Source organism: Terrapene carolina, unplaced genomic scaffold, assembly GCF_002925995.2.
Source record: "Terrapene carolina triunguis isolate 2854851 unplaced genomic scaffold, T_m_triunguis-2.0 Scaffold33891, whole genome shotgun sequence".
NCBI classification, from domain to species: Eukaryota; Metazoa; Chordata; order Testudines; family Emydidae; genus Terrapene; species Terrapene triunguis.
Window position 1 is genome coordinate 9,732,417 of NW_020698242.1, and position 19,852 is coordinate 9,752,268.

Genomic DNA, 19,852 nt, shown 5'->3' on the forward strand with positions numbered 1-19,852 from the left:
GACATTTCCCCAGCTCTTCTTTAGTAAGTGAGCATATGCTTTCTCTGTTTACAGATCCCAAATTTATAATGCAAAATAACCTTCTTAAATCAGCCTTTAATTTTCTTGTGAGCATGTCTAACCTATTTTTCTCCATTGCAGCTATTATGTTATAGCTCAAATTATTATTTGTCTTGATTTCTTTAAAATATGAAATCGCATTGTAGATACTTTCCTCCCTCTCCCTCCCTCCCTCCCTCCTCCCACTTTGCTTGAAAGAAATATAAAGAATGAATTTGGAAATTAAACAATTCAGAACCCAGATTATATATGTCAATTCCAGAATTCTAAACAAGGGATGCAAGGTATTAAGATCTTTTGCAATTGTTTCTGGGGTGCCGATAAGGACAGATTAAAAATAAAATTCTGGCTTTACAGCTTGCATTGCAGTTCAAGTTAAAATGTTGGTGGTAATTTACATGAGGAAGTATCTCCACTAGTGTATCAGGAAAAAAACAACAACAGTCAGCCTGAGCAAATATGACGCTTGTTTCAGTGGTCTTAACGAAACAATTTTCTAAAAAAATAAAACAATCTTTTGCTTAATTGTTTTCTTTGTTTCCCCCAGTGACTTTTGGGAGTGTGAAGATTTTTTTCCGACGTATTTATCTGGTAAACTTAAAAAAAACCCATATAATCTACTCCGTATTTCATAGGCCTAGCTGTGGGAAAGGAAGAAATATTACATCGTTTTATGTAGTAAACTAACCCGTGTATTTAGTAAATAACAGATTTTGGGAATAAAGGCCAAGACATGATTTATTGTATATAGCACAAGGATTTTATTTTACAATAAATTAACCCTCAGTGTCACTCTTATTATAGACTGAGAGGACCATGTTGTTAGGTAACTTGTTATCTTCAGTGGTTTGTTGGTTATAAAACGTCAAAATTATTCAAAATATGGTCAAGACCGGATTCTTAAAGGGCAAATAGGATATGTCTTAAATTCCTGCTCTAGAAAAATGTCAGGCTGGTGATTCATGTAGATAGATATTTCCCTGTATAAAACAAACAAAATAAAATATAAGATCCCCCCTCCTCATCTGTGGCCCCGTCAGCAAAATAAACTAGATGGGGAACATATAATTTGGAGCAATTATTGTCTTTTTAAAATATGTTGCTACTTTGATGCAGATTTCACATCAGACGGTTGGGCTAAAAATCAGCCCAGTGGGCCTGCAATGTTTCCTTTTTTTAAAAAAATAACCCTCTGTTTTCAAATTAATTTCCAAAAGACATTTTTTTCTCCTTTTTTTTTAAATCTGCAGTGCTTTGTGTAAAAATAGACAAATCTGAGCTTTCTTCCTTTTCCTGCACTGAAGGTATTTTTACTAGCTAATTGCTTAAGTGAACTAGACTCTGCAACAAGCCAGCCTGTAATCCGAGTATGGAAATGTATATAGGTAGTATTGTTGTAAGAAGACTGTGCAGTTGGGTGCTGCTTTGCTAAGAGGCCCATGTGTTTATCCGAGCGCAGACCACCCATGGAGAGGGCAGAGGCACGCGTGCGCCCCCCTCTCCACTGCCCCTGCTTTTCATTAACACCAGGGACTTCAGTTGGAGAAGCCCGCCCCCCTACTTCGCTTTCTGGAGGCGATCGCCCAAACTCCGTGCTTTAGCCCAGTGCAAACTGATGCCTAAACGTTTACATAAGGTAGGCGGGGAGGGAGCGATGGGGGCTGATTCAACCAGCGGGTTACAGACGGAGGGAGGAGGGCATTTTGTTAACTTGTAAATATTCCAGCCTAAAAGGTGTTGACAGGAGGGGGCACTATTTGGGGGGGGGGCGTTTCGGGCAGCTCCTTGGCATCTCCTCTCTATAATAAGCTGTCCAGAAGAGGCTCCTCCAGGGAGAAAAGCCCGGGAGACGCTTGCTTCCCATCCCACCTTTAAGAGCCCGACTGCACGTGTGCAAAGCAGATTAACCAGCGAAGGTCTGGGCAAGGCTGGGGGGGAATGCAGAGCCGCAGGGCAGTTCTAGCATCCGCGGTCTGTTGCTATTATTAACGTTCGGACCCGGCGCAGTTTTGGGGTCTCACGCACCATCCGCGTTGTAGCTTCTCCGGGTAGGGGAAAAAAACAAACCAACAACAAAAAACCACCATCGCTAAAAGCACCGTAAGTGAGTTCATGCAGGAAATATGTGGCGGAAAAGACAAGCTTTCCCGGAGCGCCGCTGATTTCCCTGGAGACCAGCAAGGCAAGAGAGCCAGCTTTAGCAACCCAGTCTTGGCCACAAGAGGTTAAAGGCAGAGGGTAGCAGGCTATTGGGCGGAACAGGATTCAGATGCAGGTCCATGCCAGGAGAGTGCAGCCAGGATATAACTAGCCACACAATGCAGCATCCCTGCACCCAGGCATACCTAAGCCATTCCCTGGTCCATTTCTGCTTGTGGAAAGTCACCCCAAAATCAGGGCCTACTTTCATCCCTCCCATAACTCTTATTGGTTTCAAATCAGCCCTGATCGGAATCTCTGACTCCATAATTGATCTTTTTATTCATTCATCTAGAATGTGTGTTTCCTATCACACAACATATACCTATGCATATATAGGTCTACACACACGGGTGTATACATCTGCGCCCTGACAGTATTTGGTCCTGCCATGCGGGCAGGGGACTGGACTCGATGACCTCTCGAGGTCCCTTCCAGTCCTAGAATCTATGAATCTATATGTTATGAATGTATAAATACGGTTTTCATGAACAAAAGTAGACGGCCTCAGTAGGATATTATCCTATATCTACACACACATCAGTGGGATCTCACAAGCGTAGGTTCCGAGTTGGGACTGAGTGAAATCCATAGGGGTTTAGGGGAGCGTGAAGCTGGACCCCGAGTTTTGAGGCGACTTTGCACAAATTACCGCTGCTCAATTGTCGAATCCAGCTGCTGTTGGGTCTATTGGAGCATAAATGCAGCACTTAAGGCCTCCTGGCAGCTGTATGCTAGGAAGAAGTTCAAGCCTTGGTCAGAAAAAAGGATTGTGCTTTTTAGCTGCCTGGTCCCGAGGTTGCCCCCAAAGCACACAGTTTCCATGACGTTCTTCAATGAAATATTTGACAACATCACAGCGCAGGAATTTACAGCCCTCTTTAGCGCAAGATTTTTGGGGAGTTTGCTGGCAGGAACAGTCCCTCAAACAGAAACCAGTTCCAGAGATATTAACCTTCAAACGTTACTATTTAGCTCCAAGACACAATCGCTTCCCACAGAGGAGATCTTTAAAATGTCTCGTGTATTTATATCTTCGCTTACGGGTGGGTAACTAGAATGCTTTCCTTTGAGCATTTTCTCGCTGGCTGGAACTCAGATTTGCGTAGCCTACCACGGCATAAATAGAGAGGGGAGGGAGAGAGAGAGAGAGATTCAGAAGGCGAACTCCGCAGCCTGCCAAGATGTTACTGAATTGCTAAGCTGCGAAGTGGCTAAGGTTGCTTCGCTATATATGGGCCAAAAAAAAAAAAAAAAAAAAAAAACAAAAAATTTCAAAAACCCGAACCCAACCCCGCACCCAACGGGAAATCTTAGCCCCACTGAAGTAAAGGACAGCAGCAGGATTTCACCTTTAGGTGACATTCTCCCAGGCAATTCTGCCCTCGCTGAAATTCAGTGCGGTCGGGATCGGGCCCTGCCTTGAGACAGAAGCTGTTGCTTTCTGATAAAACGTGTTAGTCTCCCCTAGCCTCCATACACTGTACTTTCGGTAGATCTGGCCTAACCATCGTTAGATTCAAAAGAAGCTTTGTCCAGCACTCCCAGACTGGGGCAGTAGCCTCTGATTCTGGAGTGAAAGGGGCTTTAATCGCTTCGATGCCTTTGCGGGTGTATCAGGTAGTTGGATGCAAGAGAAAACAAAGAAGAGCTGTAAATACTCTTATATAGAAAAGGAGATTAGACTGAACCCAAACGTCTGATTCCTGCGACAGTCGTGGACAGGGTATTCTTATGGTCAGGTATTTGGAGGAAAGCTATTTTAGGTCGGATCTTGCAATCCTTTCTCAGGCAAAGTTCCCAGTGAGCCTGCAGAATCGGGTCTGTCTTGACTCTTGTCTGTTATCTCACCAGTTCCCAGCTTGTTTTGTTTGATAACCCTCCCTTCCCGCAATCATTTTCTGCTCAGGCTGGGCTTTCCTTTCGTTAAACCAGAGAGCAGGATCTTGCCTGTTTCACCTCTTGCAAGGTGACGCCGCTCTGGGCCATGTCAGCAAATCCGCTATGGAACCAATCCAAGAATCCCTTCAATACATTCATTATTTCCTAGGATTTTTGACGCTATTTTCAGAATAAGCTGCTGCATGAAAAGTGCAGTATTATTTAAAGAGAGAGGAATACGTTGACAAAAAATAGGGTTAAAGTATCCTTTGGGAAAAAATAAATATGTATATAAATCAACGTAGCACACCAATAAGCTTATTTCTAAGGCAAGACGCGTTTCTAACCCCAACGAGTGTTATTAACCATACAATAGTCTTGCTCTGAGTAACTTGTTGTCCAGGAGAAATGTTTAGGTACCACGAATGTTTCAGATAAGTAATCTCTTTTACTTTCCTATGTGCGCCGAAGGAAAATAATTCTGAAGGAACTAAACTGGTTTGCTGAATGAAGATAAAACAGCAACAGAGTCATTAGAAGGACAATTATTCTTGTAGCATGAACAACTTTAATCCTTTGAGAACAAGGTTTTATAAACTGTATCTTCCCGCCCCCGAATTATGCTTGAATTTATTTTCAATTTTTGCCTTTATAATCAAAACGCATTTGAAATGCCCTAATCCAAATTTCAGGTGGTTGGAATGGCGCAAAAGTAAAAGACAACATGCATCAAAGACAGAGGATTTTGATTTTATGTGACTTGGGAAAATAGCTGTATTTGTTGTTTGTGGACAAGGGAAATAGTTTTAATTGTTGTGATGTTGCAAGAAACTTTTGTTTCCCCCTTTGCAAAGCTTACAGCATTTTGTGGTTTAAAAAGTCCTGCTCTATAGTTAGAGTTTGGGACCGAAAAGAAAATACTGTTTTATATTTATTCACAGTTAAGCGAAGGGAGGAAAAGCTTTTCTAATATGCAGAGTGAAAAGAATTAATACAGTATATTTCCATTCTATATAAGGGACAAGTGAGCGTATTGATTTTTCTACTAAATAAATAGCACAATGGGATGCAAAAAATATAAAATAACCAAATAGGTTACAGAAGTTAATTTACATGTACTCTAATTGCTCTCTTTGACATTAAAGAGTCTTCCTAATTTTTTAATACCTAACTGATTAATATCCAAATTAGTTCTCTCAATAAGTTACGTATTGTTGTCCAGAAGCACAATGTGTTGGTACAATCATACGGAAATATCAATATGACTTTGAAAAGTTAAAGAAGATAAGGAGTTATATAAGCCGAAAAATAGATCCGAGTTTCTGATAGTTGAGGCGTTGGTTCCAAGTAGAAATATAAATCACCAAATCAGTTTATGAGATCAACTGTGTGCTGATTGTCCATACCTAGAGAACATACCCGAATGTACATGTTTAGAACAAGGCGGCACCATTACATGCAAGACAATAGGGACTTCATTAACTGTTTCTCCGGCAGAGGTGGGGTGCGTATCGACTATTTGGCAGGCACAATCCGTGCATTATTGTGAAACCTTATCCCGCCTGCAATCCTTTCGTTAGAGCCTTGTAACAGGCTTTTGAGCCAAGCGCCCTCCTCTTGTGTAGAGTCAGAGAGGTCAGTGGAAGAGACTAGAGCTACGTTAGAAGCAGGATGTTGGGTCCATATGTCCCATGAATGTCGATGAATCTCCTCCGAAGCCTGGCATCCTGGGGAAGAGATGTTCCTGGCGAATGACTTGGGGTCCCTGGACTTTTAGAAGGAAGCTGTGGGGACTCTTTTGGGGAACACATTACAGCAAACGTTGAACTCTCTCAGCTGCTAATATGGATGGGGAAGTCCAGTCTGGCCCCTCCAACAACAGCCAAAGAACCTTTCCACGCATTGTGTCCAATCAAAGCTCTTCAGTTACCTGGATCACGGCAGAAAGCCCCTTTCACTCCACACTCACAGGCTGGCAGAAACTATTTCTAGCCAAGAGGTTTGTTCATACCAAAAAAGTGTCAGTTGTGTCCCTTGGCTGACAACATTTCAGTGCGGAATGGAATGAGACAAACTCCCCTGAAATCTTATTTAAACCCCTTTCCATACTAGAATTCAAAGCCTACAAACAAATATTCCATCCTCCACTTCCCCTTCCGGCGGTTACCAACTAGAGTGTAATGTAGAAAGAGTTTAGTATCCTTAACCCAAAGATGTGCGTGGGTTGATACAGAATTATACCTCTTCAATAAGCGGATACAATCACCTCTCTTGACTAGCTAAGGATAGTAGCGTGTATTGAACTGTAATAAATTTAATCTCGCACAAATACCAACATTTTAAGACAAATCCCAAGAGATAACGGAAGAGTTCGGACATACTTCATCCACTACGAAACCAAAGAATATCTTCAGATAGGAAGCCTTTGTATGAACTATAGGTAGCAGTCATCAATAGAGGATTATGGCATTTCAAAAAAAGCCACTCCCAAAACGCACATGTAAATAAATGCATGCTATAGATCTGCTATGTATAGTGAGCTTTTGTGCTCACATATCTATGGAGTAAAAGCAGGAGGCGATTTTCGACAAAATGATCAATCAAAATACATTTCAGTGCAAACTTTACCCTCAATGTCCTTTTCCATAAACCAGGCTAATACAGATGCACATTGTTTATAACTGCCTTAAGGAAAGATCTCCATCTGAAATTCCCACTATACACAATTATCAGCACGCAAGGCATCCGGGTGACTTAGCCACCTGCTAAGAGAAGGCTCCTATAAATTAATCGATGATTTAACTTCCAGAGAACTAACGGATTCTCCCTCCTCCCCTGCCGCCTTGTAGGTGCTAAACACAGCTCCAGACAGCTCTCTAGCAAACTGTCCATAGTTCTCCAGCTCTCTAGGCAGAATGATAACCGCTTAGATAGCGACATGCATGCATCTTTATTGTCTGGTGGCAATAAGGAGGTTCTGCAATTCTTTTGCAGTCTGATTCGTGAAGGCTTAAGCCTCAGTTTTCCAACGGATCCAGCCCTGGTAACGTCACACTAATTGCGGGGAAAGCGTATGTAAATATTCATCATATAAGGAACATTTATCATCAAGTGCCGTGCTGAAACAATGCCTCTTTGACGTGGTGGCATTGCCAGTGATTAGAATATGAAGAAATAAATAGAACAATAGAAAATGAAGATCATAGACAAGAATGGCAGGGTCCTGTGTTGCAAATCCCCGCACAGGGGGAATAGCCTGTACTCCGTCTGCTATTCCTTAGACCATGTATCCACATACGTATCAGTGGCAATCCAGAGACCAGATTCTGCTCCCTTTGGTGCCAACCGGATTAGGAGGCGGGGTAAAGGTTAGCCCTCTGAGTAAGAGAATCATTGACATCCGTGGTGTGGGCTGGATCCCCTCACACTTCGTTTCTCCTTCAAAGCATGTTCTTTCCCCCCTGCCTTACTGTGTCCATTGGCGAAAGGACACCACAATAACACCTTGTTTTTAAAGATTCCTTTAAATAGGCCAGAGGGTTAGGGGCAAAGCACATAATAAACCTCTCCCTGGATCCCATCCTGAACGCCACTATGATGCCCACACTTTCTCCGTCTGCAAAATGGGAATGGCAAACCCTCCCCCTAGGATAAACTAGTTAGTTAGCTGTGCAGAGCTGGGGTAATTTAAAGCACTAGGGATTATTCACTATTCTTTTGCTACAGTCAAGTTGGATATGTTTGGAAGGATCAGTAAATGGTCACTTTGTCAAGACTCCATTTAGCCCCGCCCCCTTTAATAACTGTAATCAGAAATGCAGGTAGAAATACTTTTCAATATTAGCATTAGCTTCCACCTGATGCTGATCCTGCAAAGCTCAGCTAGGCAGGATTTCTGTTGAGTTTAGTGAGAGGTCTGCTTCCCCCTGGGATGCAGGATTGGGCCCTCTCCCTCAACCTAGTCTCTCTCTGACAGTGAGTGAAACCAGGGCCCCATTCAAATCCATGGCAAAACTCCCATTGATTTCAGTTGAGCCAGGATGTCACCAGTGTATGTATAGTGGGCGTAGGTCCATACACAGAGTTGGATAATATTACTCCGCACCCACCGATAGTTAGGTTCACCGATTATAGATTATACCGCCAATTAACGTCTGAGGAGACGTGATTTTTACCTTCTTGTTTCCATAATAAATCTCACATTTAAACTATATACAGAAATTAAGGCAAAGGAGGAAAGCTCTGGACGCCGATCTGCTGTGTAAACGATGCAAAACGAATTTTGACATCTCCTCCCTAGGCAGGAAAATACAATTTTCTCTTCTCCCCCTCCTTTAAGGCTAAGCAATTGTTATTGGTGGAATCTATCCCAGTGCCTTAACGCAGAAATTATCTTCAAACTGGCCTTTTTTTAAACCTTTAACTTTTTCTTTTAGGTCAAGAATTGATTCCCATTTGTCGTTCTTCATTTAATCTGAATGGGCGAAAGCTTCCTGCTTTAAACGATTGGTCTGGTGGCGTTTTTCACCACAGTTTTAGCGTTTAATTATAATAGTTTTAGCGTTTAATTATAATTATAATTAATGTTATGGAGTCCCCACTATGCTAACAAACACAAGTATATTATAAGCACATAACCTCAGTCTGTATCGAACTAGAGCGGCAGTGCTTGTTAGAAATACAACAGTTTGGACAATCATATCGCTCATTTCCTATCAAAATAATCATCGAAACGGTTAATCTCCTTTTAAGAATCGGTTTCAGGCTAAGTATCTATGCATTGTTTTTGATTAACACAAAAGAACACTCTAAGAAATTACACTCCAGAAAAAAAAATCCTCGAAGGATTTGATTGGGGTTAATTCAAATGGAAACATGAAATATAGAAAAGCAGATACACGAGTCTCTGCAAAAGACTGGTATTTGTTTCTGGAGTGACTTGTGCTCTGCAATAAAGCAGTTGTTTTCTCCATGAGTCCATCTAATTATAGGGTTTGATAGATTAAGTTTTCCCATTCTACGTTTATATTTCGTGTGTTCCTCCGTCCGCGCCAGGCAAACTTTGTAGAAATTGATTGAAAATGCAAAATACCAACCCTTAAATTCTATTGCTTTCTCCTTAGTCACACATTAATTTTTTAAATATCTCAGTGGGTGGGGGGCAAAACACTCAGGTCCTGACAGCTAATCTCCACATCAACTGCATCTCCAGTTCTTAAAATATGCCCCAAAAATATCAGTTTGCAGCTAATCCAATCAAAATCGGCAAATCAAAGAGAGATCGCGGCAGAAGTTTAGTTGTATTGTTTTGTCTGTCTCAGAAAGCACTGCCTTAAACAACGGGCTTTATATCTTAAAGGAATAAGAACACTGAATGAATGATACATTAACCGTGTTTTACACTGTTTATTTTTCTGACATTCTGGGTATTCTACGGTTAAAAACAAAAATCCTTAACATTCCCCCCCCCCCAGAGTGATATTATTTGAATGTTACAAATCATTAATTTAAAGCATCGTCGACGATCAGGAAATGTATCCTTTGAGCAGGGAGGTCCTGGATGAAATTGTTGTCCTAAAATGCTGCTGGGAGCTGTTTTAAAATGATTTTAGGCATCTCCGAGCGGAAGGTTTATGAACGTAGCTCTCAATTGTCGCATTCGTTTCCAGACATAGTTGTTCAAGCGACTACATGATCTGTGTGCAGGGAGGTTATATCCCCTCGATTCACCGGGTTTAAAATCACCCGGAGCATTGAGAGCGCTTTTTCTCCGCCGAGGCTCGAACGAGTGCCGCCTTCTTTTCTATCCCATAGTCTGCAGCTTGTATTTCGAGCGACCCTGGAGGGCGAGATCCCTCCTCTTTACCTATCTACTCCCAACCGCCCCAATCACTCTGAAACTTCCAACGCCAGGCTGGGAGATAAGGCAGAAAGTGATTGCAAGGCGGCCTGGGTTCCTGGTCTCTACCGAACAGAGCTCCCCCCAGCCATCAGAGATGGGCAGATCATGGATGTAAATCAGAATCAGCACCCGGCCCCCCGCCGCTGCTAGTTGCCTCTTCGCTTTGGGATCTTGTTTAAGGCTACAACGTTATATTACGCGGTGGAGGAACCAGCGCACTCGATTGAAGCGCGCGAGTCAGAGCAGAACCGAGCCCTGTCCCGTGCGACGAAAAGGATTGATTCTGAACAGCCCCGAGCGAGAAATAGTTGCTCAGAACTGCCCCATAGTGAGAGCAGAAATCACAAGAAGGCAAATCGCAGCAGACACTTCTGTATGTATTTATTGCAAAACCAACAGGAGGGTAAAATGCTAAGCACTTAAACCGCACCCAAGCCGTTGTCTATATAGCGATGGCATCTGGGGAGAGATTGTGTCATATTCACAGAGGCATTAAACTCCCCTGATGGATGTTAAAGCAGTATCAAGTGCTTTGATTAAAACAAATATACGTGTGTTGCGAAATTAGTGTCAGAAAGGAGGGTTATAACAGAGGGAAAGCGTTCCAGACTGCAAAGCTGTAAGAGAAGCCATGTGTTTGATTTGCACAGATTTCACTTAATTGAAAGAAGCCATTTCTCTGGAATGTTCTCCAAGGTCACCTTGCAACTGTAACGTGTTTGATTCATCTGTTTGAAGGAAACAACAGTATTTCCAAGTTCCGATGAATCATAGCGTGTGCAGGTAGATAGATTAAACACGTAGGGGCACAGGTAAATTTCCCTCCGAAACTGTAAAGGGGGAAGCAGAAAAGAGACCGAGAGCGAGCAAAAAAAAGCCCCCGCATGTAAAACAACCAAATAAATACCCTCACTTCAGAAGGAGCAGTTTCAGTTGTTCCTTCTCTGTTTCTCTCCCCAGAGCCAGTAGTAAAAGCAGAGCAACCTACCTAACCCAAAGGAACTGTCACCAAGACCTTGAATTCTGCATACAGTGTTGAACCCAGAACCTTAGATATTGTCTGAAGTTGAGGGACAAGAACGGGAAGAGACTGAGAACAAAGATTTTTTTTGAAGTAACCTACCAAAGTTTTGTTGTATAGGGATAGTGTGGCTGTGTGTGAATGTCAATGGATATATATTTTTTTCCCTTGAGAAAAGTAAAAAACACCAAAATAGATTTTTGGAGGTGGGGGATCAATTGTGGGGTATATCGATCTATCTATATAATGTACGTATTTTAGTCTATAGAGACATTGATTGAATGTCTCTATATATTTTAAAATACTTGTGAATCTATATATGTCAGAAGTATTGAGAAAGAGAGAGACATGTGCACACATATTCATTCACACACTAAAGGCAAGCTAATATGCTCGCTGAAAGCAATGAGATGGTCTCTACATTCACTTTACTGGCTTAGTAGGTGGCCATGTATATTTTTGTTGAGTAGTGTTTATGTTAATAAAAAAGGATGAGATTACAAACAGACCACTGAATGCCCTGAATTTTGCTGCTGGATTGGTAAATTGTATAAGTAATCAGTTTCTGTGAGCAAATATGATTGTTGTAGTTTTCGCAGAAACACATTTGCATTATTTGGGGAGATTTTCTGTGTGTGGTAATTGCTGCTTTTGTCTTGCTCCAAGCTCTATAATATGTTTTCCATCAGCTCCTAAGAAAGACACAGTCGAGACAAGGACAGACTAGCTTTGGTGCTGGGATTGGATTTGGAAAATAACTGAAAGTGCACACGAAAGATGTATGAAAAGCACTCAGGTTTGCAGCGTGTTTGGTACAGTATCAAAGGGCCCGATTCTGCTTCGTCCCGTGGAGTAGGCAGGGCAGGATCGGGCATTTAAACACTCTTCAAGAGGCTCCCCCTACAGAGTTCCCAGTTTTCCATGATCACGGCTAACACGTATTGGCACGTGGTCTTTGATGATCACACCTGAAATAGTAATAACTGTAGAAGCCATGCGGTTGATAAATACAAGATCTTTCCAGGACTATTTCAAGCAGACCCTCCCAAAGATTATCACCTGCTCAAAAATCAGTGGCCTTGCATACCCCATGATTTCCCCAACTTCGATGGCCAAATCGTTTGCCCACTCCCTTTAAATCACAATGGCAGGCAAAGGGCCCGATTCTGAGATCCTTAGCCAGACACAGCTCCCACTGACCTCAGAAGGGGTTTTTACCCTAACTGCAGGATCAGGCTGTCGAGAATAGCGGACTTTTCAATCAATCACCATCCCTAAACATTTAGGACCACAGGGACTGCACCGAATTCGAATGTTTCTTCGGGATACTGGTACATGCGCTCGAACCAATGCATTTGATGGAATCTCTTGCTGCGGGCAGATTACTTTTAATAAATAGGATTTTTACAAACTTCCCCTGTCCTCATCTTTAGGTAAAAAATTAATTCAATGCCCACAAATTACGTCAGCCTTTTCCATATAGGTATGTGTCTCCTTCGCTGGTTTCCTACTTTCCTTTTGTGCGTAAAAAGTTCTCGACAAGAGGACATTGTTAAAGGAAAGCAGGGCTGGGTCAGAGCAGTTTTAGAGTCATATGTTTTATTACGGTTGTGTTTCCTCATGGACTAAACTACAAAGGAAAAACGAAGTGTAAACAAGTCCCGTTTGAAGAGGATATTACCAAAAGTTCAGGAATGAGAGTGAAACGTTCGCAGGCCAGAATGTAACAGAACAAGGAAAAACAAAAACATCTAAACAATAACCTCCGCATGCAAGAAACCCGAATTAAAGTTGCTTGTAGAACTTCTGCATTGGGTTTGGTGGCAGAGATGAAAGCGATGCCTTTTTGAGGTAGTGAACTTGTTAAAAGCCCAAGGAGTTAGACCCAATCATGACAACGGCGTTTTTAGCTGTTATCTTGTATTCCTTAAGAGTTTACCCTAAAGGGGGTTTCTAACTTCACTTGGTGCCAACGGTGCTCCTCGCTGGATGCTTCATTTGTGTGATCTATACCTGGTCCAGCCCGTGCTTTCAGGCATATCGCGCTAAGGTTTAGTGCCTGAGCAATACGTTATAAATATAGACTATGCCTAATGTGTTAAGATTTTTCTTTTTAAGGATAGAGAAGCCAATACAAGATCGCCTGTTTTGAAAGATGCAGAAATCAGCCAAAAATACATTATAGACACATGGGCCTAATTTCCCCCAAACCTGAATCACCTCGGCTGACTTAGCCCACGTTTTCAAGTGACTTTACCTGACTTCCTTTTAGTTTTGCTATTTAAAAAAACGGAGAAGTATTTTCTCGTGAAACCTGCAATTTCTCCAGTTACGTCGGAGTAATAATTCCTCCACGTAAATCAAGAATGTATCAGTTAAACCCCAAACCACCATTCCGCCGGCATCTAGAAAGAGTTAAAGAATCGGAGAACGAATTCTCCTTTAAACTTGTAGTGTTTCAATCCTCTTCTGGTTTTCCTGAACGGGTTTATTTCAAAGTGTGTTTAACCGTGTGCGCAGTACAATTGGGCTGGGAGGTTTCCTGTTAATAATAAAAGCGCTAAGCAGACATATTGAGATCTAATAAGTGACCCCCCCCCACACACACACACACCCTTCCTAGCACCAGTATCTGACCAGTATCATACTGCATTCTAGTTCCAGCTTCCAGCAGCACTAGTGATGCTGTATACCCGCTGTGCAACGTGAGGCAAAAGCAGATGAAAGTGATGTCACATTAATGTCAGCCAACAACTCTAGCCCACACAGCCTTGATTGCTTTTATTAATCTTGCCAATTTGTCTGTCAGCACTTGGCTAATCCGTAAATAGCCTTCAACAGGTGCTTTATGCTTCTGCCACATCCTTGCCTCTCCCCTCCCCAATCAGCTCGCTTAGATGGGGACAGTGACTTTCTCCTCTTGAACTGTGTGTGTGTGTGTTTTTTTAAAGAAAACTTTCAAGCTATTGTTTAGTCTGTGCAGGGGATGCTTTGGTTCTCCTGAAAGGAAGTCATGGCTCAGGGAGGAAATGTTTGAGAAACAATGGGGGATTACCTGCCTGCAATTTACATGCTGCTTTCACAAATTTGGCAACACACAGCTTCATCACAGCCTTCTCTTTTTGCAAGGATCTCTTTCTTTTTGTATAAGGGATCGATGCCTATATATTGTCTAGCTGAGCTGGAGCCCATAGTAAACAAGGCTTTAAATAAAACGCGCAATACTTAGGCGCACTAACTGGTGACTCCTACCTGGTCAATTTCCTAAGAATGGTCTGGGTTCCATTTTAAATGGATATCCAGTTTGCTGATGCTCAAATTCCAAACACCAGTGGCTGATTCCACAGGCTGTTGTTATTTGTTCTGACCTTATGTGCTTACTTGGTGCTGACAGTGTTTGGACAATTCTCCTAACTGAAGCAGTTTCTGCCCCGAAGATCATACAGCCTAAAGTTATGTTCCCTTTGCCCTGCGTGGATTTTATAGCCAAGATCAAGTAAAAGATCCCGACCAAAGCCTGAGCTAGGGAGAACACATTGTACCCGAAGCAATTTTATCCCACAATTAAACTTAAGGTCAAATATTTTCTTCGCTACGCTATCAGAAATTCCACCGTCTTATTATAGTGTATATTTAGCCATAAAATACTGGTTGTATGGACTCGAGGATTAAAATTATTGTGTTTGTAGGATGCAACCTTGCCAGCTCTGGGATTTAGCACAGTAATCTTAAACACTGGTTTTTACATGTAGGCAGCCCTATTAACTACGAAAGCTGAATCCAGAGCGCTTTACTCTTGCTACAAACCGATTGTTTTATTTCGCCTTGGCAACCTTTGCTTACGTTAAACGGTTCACACGTACTTTTTAAACACTTTACCTCGTAGCACCCTCCTGTTGCAACTTATCTGGAAAATGCCTCAGTTTGTGAGGATTAATTGGACACGCTTGGCTTTAGCATCCAGGACAGCTGCTCGTTTTTAAAAGACGAGGTTGGCACTGCATTTCTCGGATCCTTTGCTCAGCGACAAGGGAACAGCATCTTTTAAAGTGGTCTCTCTACGGGATCGCTAAGAGCCAGGGAAGTCACGGGGGAATGTTTCCAGGCACGTTTTCTAAGGTTTTGGATCATTCACTCTTAAAGCTTTGGATCAGATCCGAAAAGCCCAAATCCACGCATCCAATAAAATACAATCCCTAGCGGCAAGTTCACGTCGTCACCTGAATTTCCTGTGGGTAGACGGAGCGACTATTTTCCAAGCAATTATTTTATAAAATAAGACGATTAATCCACCTGTTCTGGATTCGACCTGCAGTCTGAGGACATGTCAGGAAACGACTCGCAGCCCTGCACGGTGCAAATATTTGGACGAAAGACAGGTAGGAAGGATTGTCCAAATGTTTACCAAAGGCTGTTGATAGGCTGGGGATTTATAACCGTGTATAATCTCTGCCCCCACACAACTTCACTAGCAGGTGCGTCTCGTTTCAATGTGACACATGCTGTGGGTGTGTGGTGGGAACGGGGGAGAGAGGAGAAAAGTTACTACGCAATTCTCGGCATCCTGATGCACTGTCGTCCTGAGCTTGCTCCCAGTTAAGTCAATGGACAATGTCCTGTTTACTCCAATGGCTACTGGATGAGGGCCAAAGCCAATTTCAATGATTCAAGGTCCCTGTTCGCAATTAAAACAATTACTGGCATTTTTAAACCCAAGCAATGCATCTGTTTTGTCATAACCGCTGAGAAAAGATGACAAAACTGGGCGTGCTTTTAGTCTTGAGAAAAGAAGACTGGGAGGAGGGGACCTGGTAACAGTCTTCAAATATATTAAGGGCTGTAATAAAGAGGACAGTGATCAGTTGTTCTCCATGTTCCCTGAAGGTAGGACAAGAAGTAACTGGATTAATCTGCAGCAAGGAAGATTTAGGTTAGATATCAGGAAAAAACTCTGGTTAGATATCAGGATAGGTAAACTCTGGAATAGGCTTCCAAGGGAGGTTGTGGAATCCCCATCATTAGAGGTTTTGAAGAACAGGTTGGACAGACACCCGTCAGGGATGGTCTAGGTTTACTTGCTCCCGCCTCAGTGCAGGGGGCTGGACTAGATGACTTTGAGGACCTTTCCAGCCCAGCATTTCTACAAATTGTAACAAAATAATTGCTCTGGATTACTTAGGCCTATCAAAATATTTATCGCAACACTAACTGCAATATTGTAATATAATTCTCTCTAAATAATATACGTTTACTTTCCAAATGATATGTTAGGATTCGAAATAGACCAGTCGGACAATAGGTTGTAGGGAAAAATCAAGGCAAAGAGAGACTAAGGCCCAGATCCGCAAAGGTCTGTAGACGCATAACTTGCCATTGAAATCAATGGATGCTAGTTGCCTAAATACCTTTGAGGATCCAGGCCCGGGTGATTTGACCAATCATGCAGCAGGTCATTGGCAGAGATGGGAATAGAAATTAGCTCTCCTGACTCCCAGTTCAGTACCCGCTCCTCTAAGCCATGCTGCCTGGAGAGCAATTATTTTGTCAGCATAAATGTATGTGTGTTTACTGAGAGAATCAAAATGATTACTACAGTCATTATCACAGCCACATAGGAATTGTCATACTGGATCAGCCCAGCCCATCTACTCCAGTATCCTCTCTAACAGCAGCCAGTCCCAATGCTTCAGAGGGAGGTGCAAGCAATCTACCAATAAGCACTCCTATCAATCACTTGCAGAAAATCACTAGCATGCAAAATGAGAAAAATCAGCATAGCATTAAGTCACTCCAGTCTGGCAATTTCCCCGGCCTCATCCCCCTGGTTCTGGTTTTTAAGGTTTTACTCTGTGCTAGAAACACTAACATGAATTTAGCATGCAGCAGACTGGAGAGGATTTCAGAGGACGTGCTTTTTTTAGTAACAAACAGCAATCCTATCTGCTGCAGAAAAGCCTTTAATTCATTACAGCCTTGTACTACCACAATTTGCTGACTGCTCCGATGGGTGGATACAATGGCTCCATTGTTGTGTCTGAGGGAGATCCCATAATTGCACACTGTTGATTAAATGGTATGTTTTCTATTTTGTTATCTGATTTATTTAAATGATTTTTCTAAGATAGGTTTTAAGGGGGGGGGGGGGGGGGCTTGCCCTCATTGTGTTGACAAAATGAAGGAAAATGGCTGAATTATTTATTTATTATGGGAACTGTGCATTTTTTCTCCAGAGCAGGGCTTGAAGAATAAAATATAGGACAAGGTATTCAGAACTCTGTCAATTCCGTTTTTGTGCTCAGTGAAGTTTTAATGTATACTCAAGAAATTAAATCCTAGTTTAAATGCAAGTCTCAATGCAACCTCAAATATGGAATCATGCCTCTATAATAGTCCAAACTAATCTGGATTTTTCTTTCTCTCAAACTATTAATTAGCACTCACCTAAACAATGTTCTTAAAGAGCTTCTCAGATTACGCTGTTAGGCCATAGACCGACTCCAAGATATATAGCTGTGCTAGTGCCACAGAGTAACAGTCTGACCTGCTTGTGTAAATGGACACATAAGATGACCCCTAGATCCTAGCCCTCATTGAAGTCAGTGGGAGGTATGGATCCGCATTGTCGCACTCCCTGTTAGTTCCTGGCCCAGGGCCAAGGAAGCTAATGATCCACCAACAGACCAAATTCAGTGGTGAATCCTGGTTACGTGCCACCTGAGGCATGTTGCACATCTTTCTAAGAAGATTGAAGTCAGTGGGAACTTTACTCTGGATTTCAGTGGGAGCAAGGGCAGGGTCTTCTATGGCGAATCACAAAGGTTAACTGTGGTTCTCTCTTTATGGCAAGTGCGGCCGTGTTTCTGTAAACGTCTGTCTTCGTTATGACAAATGTGGTTGAGTTGTGCCGGCCCCTCAGCTTTCTTCACAACACAACCACGTATCCACCACATTCGTGCAGCGAATATTGGCCTCTACGACACGGTGAAGTCGAGGGAAGCGGCTTTGCATCGACCTAGTTGTGGAAACATCATCACTTAAATTTGGCTCCCGCCGACATAAGTGCCTCTCTATGCGGAGTTAGTAACGTCCCCTCCCTGAGCAGCGTGGAGTCACGGTCAATGTAATGAGGTCACTGCAGTGCCAGTGCAGACGCTGCGTCGACTGTTACTGACTTTCAGGAGCCATTGCACAATGCCCCACGCTGACAATACAATCGATACAAGTGCTTCCAGTGAGGACGTGCACCGCCGGCACAAGGAGCCACCTGCACACACACACGAGTGGTTTGATAATGGTGGCTGTATGCCAGCATCAGTTAGGTCGACATAATTTTGTAGTGCAGACATGGCCACATATCTACAACATTTCTTAACTTTAGGCCTCTATTATGTTCCAGAGATCTGTACATCAGAGGGGACGTGGCAGTCGGGGAGAGGGCCGGAAAGCCTCCTTGCATGGATCACCTCTTCCTTCACTGGACGGGCGATCAGACGTGTAGGCGGTGGTACCAGGATGTGGCCAGCACAGTAAGTGCAGCCTAGGGCTGTCATTCACAGTATGACTCTGTGGGTCATGTGGAAGGACTAGGCTGGGTGAGGAGTGGGCAGGACAGGGTAGTGGGAAGACACATCATCCCCTCACCCAATGGCCCAGCTGAATTCTCCGTGGAGAGATAGTACAGCCCCCCAGCTATATTACCTTTTCTGCACCACAGGCATCTGGGGTGGGAACACAAGCCATGCTTACTGCAAGCCATGACATTAATGGGATACAAAGGTAGAAGTACTGTATTGATGCCTACAGGGGAACCAAATCTCTGTCTTACTTAGCCAAGTAATCCTACTGAGGTCAATGAGACTATTGCAAAACCAGTAGGATTTGGCCCAAGGTTAACTAAAGTAGAAACAAACTAACTAGGGCTTTTAAATTCACTGAGTTTGGGTTGGAGACTGCAAGTGATAGTTTGTGGTCCAGAGCAGAGTGGTGGTTATATATATTTATTTTTTAAAGGGAACCATTGACAGATGGAAAGGTTTTTATTCCACAAAATTTTACTGACTGCTCTTCCAGGGAACATGCAGAATTTTATGGCCACATTCTGCACTCGGTTTCCCTGGCATAAATCCAGGCCTGGGGCTGTATTATCTTATCCGGTGATGCTGTGAAGGAGATGATCTGAGTGTCCCTGTCCTGTTCCCAGCCCACCCACCCCCTTTCGTTGCCCCAGGACTGAACCCTGAACCTGCAGAGAAACTTGCATAAGGCCTGAGGGTGACGGGGGGTGGGGCAGAAGTCCCGTGGAGACAGCTGGGGCTGCTTCTACACAGAGATTTCAGGGAAGCAATCTGGGTATTACAATTGCCAGAGGAGCTCTGTATACTAATTATATTGAAGTCTTTTAATATGGGAGGAAAAATATCTTTCTCGGAAGGAAAGGAAGTTGAGTACAGAGTGGGCATAGGTATAAAGCTGTACAATGCGCTCTCTCCGAATATAAGATCGTGGTGTATTTCTTGGTGTCACTTGTCTTACTGAGCTGGCTCGAGTTCTGTTAGAATGTGGATTGCTGAAAACTATTCCCCATGCAATGAACAGTTACAGTCCAATGCATGAACCCATACAAACAATTTTCATTATAGCATGGAAACTGGGCGCACTGAGAGTCAGTCAAAAATAATTTGATGTGAAGTTTCTCTGAGAAATGTTTGTTTTAACTGGCATGGAAGGGCCAAATAACATGCCTTGTTCAAGAAATATCGGCATCAGAGATCAATGAACATGATCTCAGT